Source organism: Schistocerca gregaria, unplaced genomic scaffold (assembly GCF_023897955.1).
Source record: "Schistocerca gregaria isolate iqSchGreg1 unplaced genomic scaffold, iqSchGreg1.2 ptg001068l, whole genome shotgun sequence".
NCBI classification, from domain to species: domain Eukaryota; kingdom Metazoa; phylum Arthropoda; class Insecta; order Orthoptera; family Acrididae; genus Schistocerca; species Schistocerca gregaria.
The window spans coordinates 30,001-35,000 of NW_026062413.1; the positions used below are offsets into that span (position 1 = coordinate 30,001).

Genomic DNA, 5,000 nt, shown 5'->3' on the forward strand with positions numbered 1-5,000 from the left:
CCTAATAGTTCGGTCGTCTCACGGCACTGCTTAGTAAATGATGCAAGGCCACATATAGATGATTTATGCGAATGTCCCTATACGTGCTGTAAGACTGGGCACACAACGTGAATCGCACGTCAGCCACACACTCGAACATGCACCACTCTCGGCCTGCAACGGAGACACACAATACGTAAACATCTGGAATGCGACAATGTCGAGTGCATCCTCTCTGCCACATTGCACCGTCGACACTATGATAACCAGAGCAGTAGGTCCACCTATAAAAGCACAATACCCCACTCCTCCGACAACTACCATTGCTCAGATAAACCAACACCACCAACACACATCCTACACAGAGGGGCACCAAATATCACCCCCCCGCCCTCGTGTTATACCACATGAAAAATTGCAGAAGTGAGAGACACAGACCCGCCAGCCTCTTGCTACAAGCATCGAACCGACGTGACATATCTGACGGTGACTCAGGCATCCGCGTACTGCCACAACTATCCACCCCCCCCCCCCACTCTCTCTCTGCCCCCTTCCCACACAATACCGAATTTAACCAACTTTATCGCTTAACCTAACTGTGGCTGTACCAGATTATCGCTTAACCTAACTGTGGCTGTACCAGATTATCGCTTAACCTAACTGTGGCTGTACCAGATTATCGCTTAACCTAACTGTGGCTGTACCAGATTATCGCTTAACCTAACTGTGGCTGTACCAGATTATCGCTTAACCTAACTGTGGCTGTACCAGATTATCGCTTAACCTAACTGTGGCTGTACCAGATTATCGCTTAACCTAACTGTGGCTGTACCAGATTATCGCTTAACCTAACTGTGGCTGTACCAGATTATCGCTTAACCTAACTGTGGCTGTACCAGATTATCGCTTAACCTAACTGTGGCTGTACCAGATTATCGCTTAACCTAACTGTGGCTGTACCAGATTATCGCTTAACCTAACTGTGGCTGTACCAGATTATCGCTTAACCTAACTGTGGCTGTACCAGATTATCGCTTAACCTAACTGTGGCTGTACCAGATTATCGCTTAACCTAACTGTGGCTGTACCAGATTATCGCTTAACCTAACTGTGGCTGTACCAGATTATCGCTTAACCTAACTGTGGTTGTACCAGATTATCCCTTAACCTAACTCAATTTGTCCCTTAACCTAACTCAATTTGTCCCTTAACCTAACTCAATTTGTCCCTTAACCTAACTCAATTTGTCCCTTAACCTAACTCAATTTGTCCCTTAACCTAACTCAATTTGTCCCTTAACCTAACTCAATTTGTCCCTTAACCTAACTCAATTTGTCCCTTAACCTAACTCAATTTGTCCCTTAACCTAACTCAATTTGTCCCTTAACCTAACTCAATTTGTCCCTTAACCTAACTCAATTTGTCCCTTAACCTAACTCAATTTGTCCCTTAACCTAACCCACGTTGTCCCTTAACCTAACCCACGTTGTCCCTTAACCTAACCCACGTTGTCCCTTAACCTAACCCACGTTGTCCCTTAACCTAACCCACGTTGTCCCTTAACCTAACCCACGTTGTCCCTTAACGTAACCCACGTTGTCCCTTAACGTAACCCACGTTGTCCCTTAACGTAACCCACGTTGTCCCTTAACGTAACCCACGTTGTCCCTTAACGTAACCCACGTTGTCCCTTAACGTAACCCACGTTGTCCCTTAACCTAACCCACGTTGTCCCTTAACCTAACCCACGTTGTCCCTTAACCTAACCCACGTTGTCCCTTAACCTAACCCACGTTGTCCCTTAACCTAACCCACGTTGTCCCTTAACCTAACCCACGTTGTCCCTTAACCTAACCCACGTTGTCCCTTAACCTAACCCACGTTGTCCCTTAACCTAACCCACGTTGTCCCTTAACCTAACCCACGTTGTCCCTTAACCTAACCCACGTTGTCCCTTAACCTAACCCACGTTGTCCCTTAACCTAACCCACGTTGTCCCTTAACCTAACCCACGTTGTCCCTTAACCTAACCCACGTTGTCCCTTAACCTAACCCACGTTGTCCCTTAACCTAACCCACGTTGTCCCTTAACCTAACCCACGTTGTCCCTTAACGTAACCCACGTTGTCCCTTAACGTAACCCACGTTGTCCCTTAACGTAACCCACGTTGTCCCTTAACGTAACCCACGTTGTCCCTTAACGTAACCCACGTTGTCCCTTAACCTAACCCACGTTGTCCCTTAACCTAACCCACGTTGTCCCTTAACCTAACCCACGTTGTCCCTTAACCTAACCCACGTTGTCCCTTAACCTAACCCACGTTGTCCCTTAACCTAACCCACGTTGTCCCTTAACCTAACCCACGTTGTCCCTTAACCTAACCCACGTTGTCCCTTAACCTAACCCACGTTGTCCCTTAACCTAACCCACGTTGTCCCTTAACCTAACCCACGTTGTCCCTTAACCTAACCCACGTTGTCCCTTAACCTAACCCACGTTGTCCCTTAACCTAACCCACGTTGTCCCTTAACCTAACCCACGTTGTCCCTTAACCTAACCCACGTTGTCCCTTAACCTAACCCACGTTGTCCCTTAACCTAACCCACGTTGTCCCTTAACCTAACCCACGTTGTCCCTTAACCTAACCCACGTTGTCCCTTAACCTAACCCACGTTGTCCCTTAACCTAACCCACGTTGTCCCTTTGCCTAACATAGTTCACTGCTCGGAATCTCTGGTGTCGTTGTTATCCTCATGTAGATGTCTTGCGAGTGTTGCTTACTTTCCACATATTCCCGCTATCCACTGTCAATTGTACTGCAATAGGACTATATCGCCCCCCCCCCCCCTCTGCCCCTCTCTTTGTGTCTCCGTCCTCTCAAGCTGGTCGGTCTGGCGTTTGAGTGTTAAATGAGCCTCGCAGCTGTTCAGTTGCGTTCAGATGTCGACGCCCTCAGTGTACGTCGTGGTATGGTCTGTGTCCATTGTCCGCTGATGTCGTACGCGTAACCCACACGCTGTACCGATCATCGGTAGTTACGTACAGAGTGAAGTAGTGTGATACGTGTGACCGTACGCTGGCTGTGCCCAACGGTGTCGAATCTCAATTTCCATATGTTGTGCTCGATGCTACTTGTCTCGTCTCCCAATAACAGCTAGGTTGCACTGTGGTACGCCGTAGAGGCGTGTGGGAGGAACGTACGAACGCATTGTATGTCACCCTGGGTCGCTGGGGGTGGTGGTGCGGTGAGTCAGGTCAGGTCAGCGTGAGCCGTGTGATGTAGTGACGCGTGTATTCCGACTTTGTCGTATTGCCTCACACAAAGTGCTACCCTGGTGGACCGCGTTCCATATCTGGGACATGCCGCAGATGCCGGTTGACAGTGGATCGCGGAAGGGACATCGCATACGTGCGCGGGCCACCTTCCACGTGTTCTCTTCTGCACATGTCGCAGTGTGTATGTGGTCTGATGTAGCGTGTCGTGACACATGACATCCTGGCATGCAAGAATTGTTGAATTCGCAAATGTAGGTGGACATCTACGTTTACTGCCCAAGATACGCAAATGAACTGGAAATCCGTTGTTGAGCGGTTGTTCACGCTGGAGGTGAATCTGTGATGGCGACGATCGGTACAGCTATTAACCGGTTGTTTCAGCGGTACCCGCCACATCCACACACGTGACTAGGCCCATGTGGGTATGAAGCGATACGCGGCGGTGGCTTGGTGGGACTGTTCCCGGCCGGTGAAGGGGGGCCGCCCGGCGTGTTGGCCGCGCGCTGCGTGGGCGCACGCGCAACAGGCGGCTGGTGGGGGGCGCCGAGTGGCAGGAGCGCCAGCCGACGGGCTCGGCAGGCGGCGCAGCTACGCTGCGGCGCACCCTGCACGCGGCGCCTGGCGGCCAAAGTTGGTTCAGCCGAGCCCGGTGCGAAGCGCGGTGGACATCTGCAGTGTGCTGGTCTGATTGAGGACTGTGTGCGTTGAGGATGCGCCGCCGCCTGGCACTCGGCGCCGCGACGCCGTCTGCTGCTCGGTCGCCCCAGCGGTTCTCGCAGGTGGTTTGTATCGCAGTTGTGCGGACGTGTTGGCGCGTGCGCTGTGCTGGGAGAGTTCGCTTCTGCACCCAAGTGGGGCTTTGCCCTTGTGTGGCGCTGGCGTTGGAGCTGCCGGTCACCATAGGTGGCGCGTGTTGTCTCCCGCCGGCAATGCCACGACAGCACGCTCCCGGGCCTCTGTCGGCAGCGGCAAGCTCAGTTGGGAGCAAGGGTGTTCGCACTAAAACCGTCTACTCGCCTAACTCCGGGCGATTGCGCCTCTCTCGAAACCGACCAAGTACCTAGGACGGCGCTGCGCGCCGCCGGGACCTGAGAGGGTTTCGAGGTGTATCGTGCAGGGGAGCTCGGCCTCCTCCTGTTTGCAGAATAATTGAGCGGACGCTTGCGTGTTCGCGCGGGCCCCCGGGACACACTCCCGGGCGGCCGGCTGCTCAGCTCTAGTTGACGCAGCTCCCTGGTTGATCCTGCCAGTAGTCATATGCTTGTCTCAAAGATTAAGCCATGCATGTCTCAGTACAAGCCGCATTAAGGTGAAACCGCGAATGGCTCATTAAATCAGTTATGGTTCCTTAGATCGTACCCACGTTACTTGGATAACTGTGGTAATTCTAGAGCTAATACATGCAAACAGAGTCCCGACCAGAGATGGAAGGGACGCTTTTATTAGATCAAAACCAATCGGATTGGCTTGTCTGGTCCGTTTGCCTTGGTGACTCTGAATAACTTTGGGCTGATCGCACGGTCCTCGTACCGGCGACGCATCTTTCAAATGTCTGCCTTATCAACTGTCGATGGTAGGTTCTGCGCCTACCATGGTTGTAACGGGTAACGGGGAGTCAGGGTTCGATTCCGGAGAGGGAGCCTGAGAAACGGCTACCACATCCAAGGAAGGCAGCAGGCGCGCAAATTACCCACTCCCGGCACGGGGAGGTAGTGACGAAAAATAACGATACGGGACTCATCCG

The 5,000-nt window shown here is 52.1% G+C and overlaps 1 non-coding gene across 1 annotated transcript in view; it reads left to right on the top strand.

Moving 5' to 3' along the window:
• Positions 1 to 4,486: 4,486 nt before the first annotated feature.
• The window catches only part of LOC126327884 (small subunit ribosomal RNA), a 1,893-nt gene continuing 1,379 nt past the window's right edge, over positions 4,487 to 5,000 (top strand). The window contains exon 1 of the ribosomal RNA XR_007561562.1: positions 4,487 to 5,000. This exon is cut by the window's right edge and continues 1,379 nt beyond it. This is a non-coding gene — a ribosomal RNA (small subunit ribosomal RNA).